Source organism: Rhipicephalus sanguineus, chromosome 1, assembly GCF_013339695.2.
Source record: "Rhipicephalus sanguineus isolate Rsan-2018 chromosome 1, BIME_Rsan_1.4, whole genome shotgun sequence".
Taxonomy (NCBI): domain Eukaryota; kingdom Metazoa; phylum Arthropoda; class Arachnida; order Ixodida; family Ixodidae; genus Rhipicephalus; species Rhipicephalus sanguineus.
The window spans coordinates 72637634-72650291 of record NC_051176.1 but is presented as its reverse complement, the minus strand read 5'-3'; positions in this window follow the sequence as shown (position 1 = coordinate 72650291).

Genomic DNA, 12658 nt, shown 5'->3' with positions numbered 1-12658 from the left:
TTTTAAAATGGGAATAATAATGGCTTCTTTCCAGGCCGATGGGATCTCGCCGGAAAACCAAACAGCATTATACAGCGAAAGGAGGGCTTTTTCGGTTTCAGATGGCAGGTGTTTCAACATTTCATATACAATACGGTCGGAGCCTGGGGCGGAATTGTTGCAGCAATTAAGCGATGCTTGTAGCTCAGCTATGCAGAAAGGTTCATTGTATGCTTCGTGTTTTGGGGATTTTCGCTCTAGTTTCTGTTTTTCGATTCGTGTTTTGTATCGTTGGAAAGCTTCGTTATAGTGCGACGAGCTTGACACCTGTTCGAAGTGTGCGCCGAGGAAGTTTGCCTGGGCCTCCAAGCTGTCGCATTGTGTGTTTACAAGAGGGAGTGAATGTGCTTGCCGTCCTGCTACCCTACAAACCATGCTCCAGACTTTAGCTTTCTGCGTATATGAATTCATGCCCGATGAAAACTTCTCATCTTTCCCTTCTTGCCTGTCGGTGCGTTCTCCTACCTTGTGACTTTATGTTCTTAAAATTTGTAAGATTCTCCGCTGTCGGATAGTCGCGCAGCAACTTCCATGCTTTTTGTTTCTTGCGCGCATTTCCGCACTCATTGTTCCCCCATGGAACTCGTCGTTTTCCAGAGTGTCCACTTGATTGTGGAATACATTTGGTTGCAGCATCAATCAGAAATGCTGTAAAGTATTCTACAGCTGCGTCTCTACTTAAGACAGACGTGTTCGTCCAACTTAACAGTGTAACTTTCCGAAACTGTTCCCAATCGGCTTTCTCAGTCTGCCATTTTGGAACCTCAGGGGGACATTCATTTGTAATTGGTGTATTCAGAAGTATTGGAAAGTGGTCACTTCCGTAAGGATTATTGATAACTTTCCATTTGACTAGGGGCAGAAGTAATGGAGATGCTATGCTGAGACTTATGGACGAGAATGTTCTGTTTGCAAGGCTATAATATCTTGGTTGTTTTTTATTCAAGAGACATGCGCCAGAAGTGAAAAGGAAATGTTCAATAAGACGACCTCACGCATCGCAGCGAGAGTCACCCCATAGACTGTTGTGTGCAATATGGTTTTGGAAGTTGATCTGTTAAGGACTCGAACTCATGTTTTTGGAGCTGGCAGTGCGGGGGTATGTAAAGTGAGCACATTGTGATCAGATTGTTGAAGAGAACGGCTCGGACAGCCACTGCCTCAACGGACGTTTGGAGTGTTAAGTGGGTACATGCAATTCGTTGATTAACTATAACGGCTACGCCACCAGATGACGTCACAGCAGCATCCCGGTCCTTTCAGAATGTAACATATTGGTGTAGAAAATTCGTGTTCTTGGATTTTAAGTGTGTGTCTTGTACACACAGCACTTTTGGTGAGTGTTCATGTAGCAAATCTTGGATATCGTCGAGGTTTCTTAAAAGACCTCTCACGTTCCACTGTATAATTTGTGTATCCATTTTGAGTGTAAATTAGTGCTGTGTGTACTGGAGGAACTATTGCCTTAAGTCACAGGGCCCTTTCCAGGCCCTGTGATGCGGGATTTTTCTTTTTTGGCGCGCTCCAACGAGCTGCGCCGTTCCTTCGGCGCTTGAGACGCCGTTGGGCTTGCCATTGTGTCCATCGCCTCGGCAGAGGCGCTGGATGCCCGCTGGCGGCTAGCGCGCACGGGTGTCAGAGGTGTGGGGCTTTCTGCCTGAGAAGAAGGCCTTGGGCCAGCAGATGCGGAGGCCTGCGTGACCTTTGGTTGCGGAGCAGCATGGGCTGCTTCCGCTCAGGGGGCGGATGGCGCTGCTGCCCGTCCACTTTGCCTGGTATGCGCGGCCGCCGCGAACCTTTGTGGCACTGCCCCCTTGCGTGCCACGTCCACGAATGAAGGTCCCTGCGCAAAAGAAAGGCGTTTTCACGCCTCCATAAAGGAGACGTTTTCTGTGACCTTGAGTGTGATTATTTCTTTTTCTTTTTTCCATAACGGACATGTGCGAGAATAGGCGGGATGCCCACCGTCGCAGTTTGCGCAGTGTGGATATTCGACACAGTTGTCAGCAGGGCGTTCGTGTGAACTGCACTTGGCGCAAGTTTGACGGCCACGGCAGCTCTGAGAGCCTTGACCGAAACGCTGGCACTTGAAGCAGCGTCACGGGTTGGGGATGTAGGGTCTGACCTTTAGTTTCAAGTATCCTGTTTCGACATGTTCTGGTAGTGCGCTTGCGGCAAATGTGAGAATGAGGTGATTTGTCTGGATTTCTTTGTCGTCACGCTTGATTTTAATTCGCTGCAGATTGATCACATGCTGGTCGCTCCAGCGCTCGAAGAATTCCCTTTCTGTCAGGTCGAGCAAGTCTTGGTCTGACACTACACCTCGCAAGCTGTTGAGGGAGCGATGCGGGGTGACTGAGACAAGTGTGGTTCCAAATGAAGCAAGTTTGAACAGTTTTTCATATTGGATTTTACTTTGCACTTCAAGGAGAACGTCTCCGCTAGGCATTCTAGTTGCCTGGTAACCGTGGGCGAGAGTTTCGGTGAGGCATTTGGACACCACAAAGAGAGAGATTGCTCTGGCATTCTTTTCGAGTGTTTGGCAGTGGATGACGTGGAAGGGTGGAAAAATTTCTTTTGGTTTCAGTAAGGCATTCAAAGTGTCTTCAGTGCGCCCTCTCTTTGTGACAGGGCGATCATTCAATCGTGGAAAGAAGGATGAGGCCATATATTGTGCATAATTTTGGCAGCCATATCAGCCGCCCTCCATTGAGCCCAACATGGGGACGCGACAGCACTTATATTGATGTAAGGCATGCCAACGCCAGCTGTACACAGCTACTATAACCAAAGATAATGTGCCTAAGAGAGGGCACATACACAAGGTTAACCCTCGCCGCCAACAAAAAGCGGAAGTAAATGGAAGAGAGCAGAGGACAGGAAATATGCTAAGTGAGAGAGATAGACGAAGATGAGAGGAGAGAGAGAGAGAAAGGAAAAGGCGACAGTCGCATTCCCCTGGGTGGCTCAGCCCAGGGGTGCTGTCTACGTGAAGCCGGGGCCAAAGGGGTGTGTTGCCTCTGCCGGGGGTCCTTAAAGGTCCAATCACCCGGCGTCGGCTAAACCCCCAGGATCCCATTTTTCTCGGGCACGGCAATGCCACGCACGGCAGGCCGTGGGAGGAGTCGGAACCCCCCGTTAGCTCGGGACCGCGGTGTCGCTACACACCAAACGCCTGCTTGCGCAGACGACCCTGCGGGGTGGAGCCCTGCGTGTGTGTGTGTGTGTGTGTGTGTGTGTGCGTGCGTGTGTGTGTGTGTGTGTGTGTGTGTGTGTGTGTGTGTGTGTGTGTGTGTGTGTGTGTGTGTGTGTGTGTGTGTGTGTGTGTGTGCGCGCATATCTCTTGCCCATCGTCATCTTCGTGCCTTTTACCTCGGACCATGCAATACGAACACGCCCAGTTGTCCATCATAACACATATACAAGGTAGTGACGAACAGAGGCACAGGGGCTTGGGCGCGCGGGGAGCTGGCGGAAGGAAGAGAAACACGATGAGCAGAATAAAACAGCCAGCCAGGCAACGCGGGCTGTGTCTGTCTCGTTGATAATATTTGGCGCAGTCTGCGAGCTCTGTGGTCATGGAGCCCGCCATCCTCCTACTGCCGGAAGCACCTATGCCACCACCATTCGAGGACGGCGTCCAGGCCTCCTCGGTGGCCCAAGGGCAGGCTTACTCCGGCGCCGCCATGGCATCGCATGACGTACTGTTGCCCGGGAACGTCGTTCACGCTTCCCGTTACGACATCGTCTCGCTCAAGACTCCATCGGCAGCTGATCCGCTTAGAGGTGCTGGCCAAGCGTACTCGAACAAGGACCCCGGCGCAGTGAGAACAGTGATCATCTACTCCTCGGACGCTACCACTGGCTGCAAGGGCGGATCACCCGATAGCGCCGCAAGCTTTCGCGTACCATCACGCCACTCCGCATCATGGTCAACGCCCAGAATCCACCCAGTATAGCTCTTAAGCGCATGTGGAAGTTAAGAAAAAAATCACAGTTAAGCCAAAATGTGTCCACAGATATATAATGTACAACACTCATCACTAAGTAAAAAATGAACACGACGAACTCAGAAAAAGCGAATTCTTTGTCTATTAGTACTATCAAAGGGTAGATTACACAATTATTTGCGCATCTCTTGATGTGAGAGCCTCCAGTAATCTCGTATGTTGGTTTATTTCTGTGACTAAAGGAAATTTCAGTATCAGCCCACGCAAGATGGCATTGGCAGTTTTTGCAGTGATAAGCTAAGAGCGCATAACTACTTTTGCCTAATGACATTGAGTTTCGTTCAAGCGAGTGTTAATGCAGCGGCCAGTCTGACCAATGTAAACATGCCCGCATGTTAAAGGTAGCATATAAAATATTCCTGTCCTCCAGATAGCAACCTTAGAATTTTCTTTTGAAAAAAAGGGCACTGTTTCTTCTCCTGCCTGTCGATTTTTTATTCCCCGCGTGGCAGATTCGTTGCACCTTGTTTGGACCGCTAAAAACATATACGCCAAACCGATTGGCAACATGATTAAGTTCATGTGAAAAGCTATGGACCACTGCGAAGCGTTTGTGCTGCGTGCCATTCTACGATCTAGTGTTTCTTGGTTCAACCTTCTTAACTATCGTAATGATTTTTTTCTGTCGCTCTACAAGTAATGTACACTGGTAATGCAGCCAATTTGAGTCTGTTTTTAACGTTTAAATCCTAGATGCATTGGTGTGAATGCACTGTTTCAACAAGGACGCCCTGAGGCAGGACACTGCTACTCCATGCTTAACAATATTCGAGTGGCCTGAGTTATAGCTGAGAAGTGGTTTTACTGATCTAGGAATATACATCAAGCAAATATATCTTGATTTCAGGTGCAGGATTAAGTCAAGGAACTGTAAGGGGATGGTTGTTTTGTGAAACCTCACGGGGGACATTAAGGCCCACTTCCATACTCTAAATATCTTCAATATGTTAACTGCACAACAGCAACGCACTGCTTTATCATAAATATTCAATATTCTTCAACAAAGCGAAAAGCCTATTCAACTAAACCAAGCAATCCATTTTGAATGTTTCTATGAAGTCAGGCCCAGAAACTATCGCTGAGCACTGCGGCTGCCTTTGAGTCAATGCAAACCATGCAATCCCCAGAATTTTGCGCATGCATTGCACTTTACCACCCATTAAACGTGCATTTAGGAAAAAAGAAACACAAAATTTCCGAAAATTATCGACAGATATCTTGTTTTCATTTCCAAACTTGATCTCATCATTATCTTCACAGATACACAACCAGACACTTTTCATTAGTTTGCGTTAGGAATAGAGTAGTACAAGTCTTGTGCGTCAACACTGAAGGGACTACAGCCTTCAGGATTTTCATCTCTCAAATACCTAACAACCACTTCAGAATGAGAAATTGATAGCCGGTTACAAATTTTAGCGTCGAAAGATGTTTTTGAATATAGCTTGATACCTGCTATTGTCATGTGTTTATTTCTGTTACTATCGCTCTAAACGGCTGATCCTGTTTGTGTGTTTTGCAGCTAAAGAGCACTTCTAGATGCATGCATTTTGCTATTTTTACCGATGAATGCAGATTTTCAATATTAAACGATTGTAGCAGTTCTACAGCCTGCTGATTGACCTTTAACGGTTTGACATCAGTTTCGTTCAAACTTTTGCTGATGGCTTAGCTCGCATTTTCACCAAACACGCCAAAATGGACAGGTAGGCGAAGACAAACGTTCTTGTTTTTCAACAAAAAAAGCTAAGTTTGAAATGTGCTGGACAGGAGTAGTTTGTATGCTACCTTTAACGTACGGCCATGTTTACTTTGGTTAGACGCGCAGGCGAAACAACACACCCTTGAAAGAACATCAAAAGTCATTAGATAAAAGCAGTTTTTCACATTTAGCCGATCATTGCAAAAACTGCCAATGCCATTCTGCGTGGTCTGATAGTGTAATTTTGTTCAATCACTGAAATAAACTCCAGAAGGACGTTTTGCTGGGCGAGTTGGTAATATTCCATTATTAAACTTAGCGCAAAATAACACGCACAGAGTGAAGTGGTAACATACACAGCGCAGACTATCAACTGAAATTTATTGAAGAACATTCACACATATATACACAATGAACAAGACAAGTGATGAAAGAATAAAAACGAGTTTTAGTGACTAGCACTCAAGTAATCTATTTCGATAGGGTGCAACACTATTGATGGCCTCGCGACACATGCCTCACCACATCTGTAGATACAGAACGCTTCCTCAATTTCTCGCTCCGTTTTTCCGTTAAATCTTGCCAGCACACTTGCTTCCGTCAGCCTGGGCGCGCAGGGCCGCAGTCCCTACAATGAAGCGAAAGGTTCGAACATGGTGGCCCATTCAAAGAGGCTCTGTGGTCAATAACCTATTATTTAAGCAGCGCTCTGTCTGCCCGACATAGTTTTTCCCCACAGGACAAAGGTATGTTGTACACCACTTTCTTACCACAGTCAACTAACTTTTCTCGGTGCTTGACGTCGCACCCTTTGTTCTCCCGACCTTGCCTCTGTAACTTCTTATGCACCGCCGGGCAAAGCTGGCCAAGCTTCCTTCCACCTGAAAAAACAACATTACACCCATCCCTGGCCCCTACTTTTTTCAAACGATGAGACACCCGGTGCAGGTACGGAATACAAACAAAAGGACCGCTGTTGTTTACCGAACGCTTTTTTGACCCTCTCATTTCCTTCTTCATTTTCTGGTAAAGCCTTTCTCCAAGGAAGGCCAAGTGGCGCTCTGGGAACCTCGAATCCCTAAGGCGCTCCACCTGTCTTGCGAAACTCTCTTCCATCTGATGTGGACAAGACTTTCTCAGTGAAGCCTTCAGGCAGGACACCGCCACCCCATCTTTCACAACCTTCGAGATTCCCGAACGGTAATCAATCAAGGCCTTCGCGCTACGGGGAGCATACCTCCAACATACATGACTCGCCAAAAAACTTAAACACAGGTCCAAAAACTGTATGCGTCCATTATTCGGCACTTCACATGTGTACTCAAGTCCGCCACCTAATTCTTTAAACACTTTCAAGACATCCACCCTCGTATCCACGCACCTATAGTCCTCTACCAACACCAGGTAATCATCGACATACCTAAACATTTTAATTACAACACTTTCTAAAGCACATTCCAATGCACGATCAACCATGCCCAAAAATATTTCACTCAAAACAGGCGCGACACATGAGCCTATACAAATTCCGGACGTTTGAGTGAAAACACCACCTTCCCAACAAATTACTGTAGAAGTCAAGTACGCAGCCAGAAGTTCAAGGAGGGCACTTGTCGACACACCACACCTTTGCTGGAATTCCTGCTCGTTATTGTCATCCCTGATGCAATTTCTTACACTCACAAGTAGCTTGTCATGCGGCAATGAATAGAACAAGTCCTGCACATCTATACTGAAACCAGACAGTACCTTCTCAGAGCCTTCCTTCAGGAACTCTGTTACCTCCTCGGAATTCTTGACACGGAGCGGGTCCACCACACATAGGGACGATAGGTGTTTCTGAAGGTATCCAGGCACTTCGCACTGCCAGGTCCCGCGTTCCGACACAATAAGGCGAAACGGTTTTTCCGGCTTGTGCGTCTTCACAGTGAAAAACATCTGTAAAACAGAGCCCTTCACTTTCTTCACCGCAGCACAGAGGCGTTCCAGATTCATCTCCTGCAGAATAGTGACCAGCTTCTTCTTAACTTCAACCGGTTTTCCAACAAATGTTTTAGGTGTTTCTGCACAGCTTGTTCCGCTTTTTCAGAGAACACGTCCTCCGGCAGAAGCGCGAAAGTCCCTTCTTTGTCCGCCACCAAGGGTCTAATCTTCCTTTCGATGAAGTAGTCCACCAGATAACGTGTGTTCTCGGCATATCCATTCACCTGCACACGTGGCTTCCTACACGCAGCTGAAATAACACCAGCGCACTCTGCAATGCATCGAGGCTTCTCAGTTTCCGGCACACGATCTGCAACAGCCCTACCCATCGCCAGGGCTTGAGCAGCCTTCAACTGTGGCTCGAAACAGGTTCCCATTCGAGGTTCCCGGAGCGCCACTTGGCCTTCCTTGGAGAAAGGCTTTACCAGAAAATGAAGAAGGAAATGAGAGGGTCAAAAAAGCGTTCGGTAAACAACAGCGGTCCTTTTGTTTGTATTCCGTACCTGCACCGGGTGTCTCATCGTTTGAAAAAAGTAGGGGCCAGGTATGGGTGTAATGTTGTTTTTTCAGGTGGAAGGAAGCTTGGACAGCTTTGCCCGGCGGTGCATAAGAAGTTACAGAGGCAAGGTCGGGAGAACAAAGGGTGCGACGTCAAGCACCGAGCAAAGTTAGTTGACTGTGGTAAGAAAGTGGTGTACAACATACCTTTGTCCTGTGGGAAAAACTATGTCGGGCAGACAGAGCGCTGCTTAAATAATAGGTTATTTGACCACAGAGCCTCTTTGAATGGGCCACCATGCTCGAACCTTTCGCTTCATTGTAGGGACTGCGGCTGCGCGCCCAGGCTGACGGAAGCAAGTGTGCTGGCAAGATTTAACGGAAAAACGGAGCGAGAAATTGAGGAAGCGTTCTGTATCTACAGATGTGGTGAGGCATGTGTCGCGAGGCCATCGATAGTGTTGCACCCTATCGAAATAGATTACTTGAGTTCTAGTCACTAAAATTCGTTTTTATTCTTTCATCACGTGTCTTGTTCATTGTGTATATATGTGTGAATGTTCTTCAATAAATTTCAGTTGATAGTCTGCGCTGTGTATGTTACCACTTCACTCTGTGCGTGTTATTTTGCGCTAAGTTTAATAATGAAATAAACTCACTCGCGAAATCACTTAAAGCCTTTCACATCAATACATGGGCAAATAATTGTGTAAGCGAAGCTTCGATACGTCTAGCAGACAAAGAATTTGCTTTTGTGAGCGCGCCGTGATGACTTTGTAGCGATTGATGAGTAAGTATTGTATATTATATGTTTCAGCACACACTTTGGCCTCACTGTTTTTTAATTTTTGTTTGTTTTGTGTTGTACATTTGCTGTGGAGCTATCCCGGGTGTATATATATATATATATATATATATATATATATATATATATGTGTGTGTGTGTGTGTGTGTGTGTGTGTGTGTTCGTGTGCTTCGTTTTGACCAATAAAACGAGGTAGTGAGTCAGAGCTTGTTTCTCTACTTCCTTTCGTCTTTGTGCGTTCTGCGCGCGCTGTACTCATCCTTTAAGGAATTGCTTGCAACTCGCCCAGTTTCATTACTTTTGCAGTGATATAGTGCTTACGAAAGAAATGTTTTGTGAATTTGATCCCACAGTTTCCCCAAGTGTTACATCACACAGTGCGCGTTATATGTCAAGGTAGCTTTTGTACGTGAATTTTTTTCATGGAATGGTATGGCAAGCCTCGTAAAAACGACATTATGAGGACATACATCTGACTGATCTTCAGTTTTGCCGCAGCAGGTATGTTGCTTCATCGTCTCGCGCCTTTGTCAGCAGGCCAAGAGACGATGACGGAACGTGAGAGGCTGAATTGTCTACCCTAGGTGCACTGCCCTAATGGCCATAAAATTTGCTGCTAAGCGGGATAACTTGGCAGCGGTGTGAAAATTTTGAATACTAACGCTACTATTAGTGAGAGAGAGATGTTTTAATGAAAAGCTGGAGATGTTAGCCTTGCTATTCGCCTGACATGCTACTCCAGATGCTGCGTGACGATTATGATATATACAGTGATAAACGCATAACACATACAGCTTACAAAGTTTCCTTCAGGCTTGTTGCCCGCAAGAAAGTCAACAGCGCTTTCGTGGCACGTAGCGCACAGGTGCTGCTTTGCCATGGGCCCAGAAGATGTCGCAAGTCTAAGCACGAGCCCCGTTGGAGATGCAAGGCCGCTTTCAGAATCTGTCTCTCTGTGCGTTCAGTGCAACGTCCAAGAAGATCTGAATCATGTTCTTTGTGAATGCAAGCGAATCGCTACCATTAAGAACTGTTTGTGCCGAAGCCAGTACGTACACACGAATATACCTTACAATGCGGCAGTACTGCGGAAGCTCGAAGAGGGGAGGAAGATTCATGAAAACAACAAACTGTCATTCATCCGTCTGCAGCATAATGCAGCAAAGTGCTAAATCATGATGCAAGATGAACAGTAAACTGAATAGCCACGCTCTGTGAACGGCTGTTCACATTTGTTACGGCGCTTTCACTTAGCGACATTAAGTTGCTTGCGGAGAACCCCACATTCACCACCTAGTGAGGTTGTGCATAAATTGACCGAGAGGGATTGCCTAGAAGTCACAGTTTCGCCGCAACGGCGAAGCAATGAATGCGATAGCAACAAATTGGAATGTAACGCGAAGAACGGAAAGCAGGTCGAAATTGCCAGCGCGTCGCTCGAGCCCAAAGGACGCACGAAAAGAACGCACACAGGACGAGCGCGAACTATCATGCGTCACAGCTCGACACTGGAAGCGCACTGCTGAAACATAAAGCAGGACGCACGAAACGAACGCACAGGTACACACAGGACGAGCGCGAATTAAATGTCACAGTTGTTACTTATTCCTGTTTGAATAGCGCGCTTCTTTCCAAACACGGCCGCTGCAGCGAGCGAAGTGAACTTCGTGCGCTCTGTGAATTCTGCGCGGACATCGAGGGGAAAGCACAAGATATACACCCCCCGCTCGCCCACCTTCTTTCATCGAGCTAAGCGCACGAAGGGGACCACGCCCTGTAGGGCGCAGAGCATCGGCGTTCGCAAGAGCGGGGCGACGGCCTTCAAAGCGTGCAGAGCGCCCAACAAGGGATGGTCGATTAAAATTTTTAATCGATTAATCGTTAATCGTTCGTCGATTTAGCCTTTCATCGATTAATTGATTTCTATGTGATGTTTTATTCGATTAATCGATTAATCAACATTTTTTATGGGTGCTTTAATAAAGATACTTGATTGTTTGAGAGGCGTCGTTTGTGTTTGATCTCGACCGAAGCCTTTCTACCAGACGCGCTAGAGATCACATGTGCGCATTCGCGCCTTCGTGAGAATTCGCACTTTCGCCCAGTGGTTACAGGGGGCCCGTCGTCTTTGGGTGATGTCACGGATTGAAGGATCTGTGGCCATCATCCATGAACGATTCGGCCGCAGGTCGTATTTCCTCGAAGCCTGCCTCCTCGAGCGCACCGAAATCGGAGGTGTTGTCAGCTGCCACACTGGTCGAAAAGACGCACCGGAAAGATGCAGCTTGGCGAAATCCCGCAAAAGGCAAAGCAGAGACGAGGAGGAAGAGGAAGTAAATAAGACGCTCACACTCGTAGGGACGCAATCTTTTCTCCGTTTGTACGTTAGAGAAGCCCTCGATAATAACATAATTGCAGACTGACGTGATATCTTTTTTTTTTGAGGTCACCCATGCGAGATTGCACAGACACATACTGGCCTCAAACAGACCACTTCTTCTTCTTCTTCTTCTTATTATTATTATTATTATTATTATTATTATTATTATTATTATTATTATTATTATTATTATTATTATTAGGTGCGTTACGTCCCAAAACCACGACATGATTATGAGAGACCCCGTTTTGGAGGGCTCCAGAAACTTCGACCACCTGGGGTTCTTAAATGTGCACTTAAATCTAAGTGCACGCCCATCAAGCATTTTCGCTTCCATCGAAAAAGCGGCTGCCGCGGCCAGGATTCGATCCGGCGACCTTCGGGCCAGCAATCGAGCCCCGTAACCACTAGGCCACTGGAGCCCGAACTGTCAGCGTGTCATGAATCAGACATTAGTACATAAAAACGAAAAAAGGAGAACTTTAAGGGCTCGTTTTTCTTTAAGCACAGAGAAAAACATATATACACCATACAGTGGACTAGGGGATGACCGCCGCTGCAGCTCAGTTGGTAGATCATCGGACATGTTATTCGAAGGTCGCAGGTTCGGTCCCTTTCAGCGGCAAGTTTCCTTTTCGTCCACTTTACTTCCTTCACATTTACATGATCGTTACTACAAATAACATCCCCTATACTTTCCTTGGCTTTTTTGTCTGTTAGTTCTCATTACAACACATTGTATTTAGCGACTGTCCTTTCGCGTAAGAGCAGAAGACGGGTGCCTCTATAGGCTGGCTGACGTGGGAGTGCAAGCATTAGTTGAAAGCTGCATTTCTCCAGGGTCTGTGTTAGACCATTTTCATAATCCACGAGCGCGCTTCCTTGCGCTGCATATTCGCCTGCACTGCATATTGTTGTGCTTCAAGTGGGGACGAGGACGTAGTTGCACGCGCTGGGCTTTGTCTATTATGTGTGTTTATTTAATAGAGTTGAGTCTACATTTTCCGCGTCATAGCGCAAGCAAACTGCGCTTGAACACGCTGTTTGCGGAAGTGACTAGACTACCTGCTATGAACTGGGCTAACTGCATCGCAGCAAAGCTAGCTTTACAATCATGAAAAGGGTATATTTGGGCTAGTTGGTATATAGTGTTATGAGAAATATTATTAGCTTCATTGACTCCTTTGTCTTATTATATATATATATATATATATATATATATATATATATATATATATATA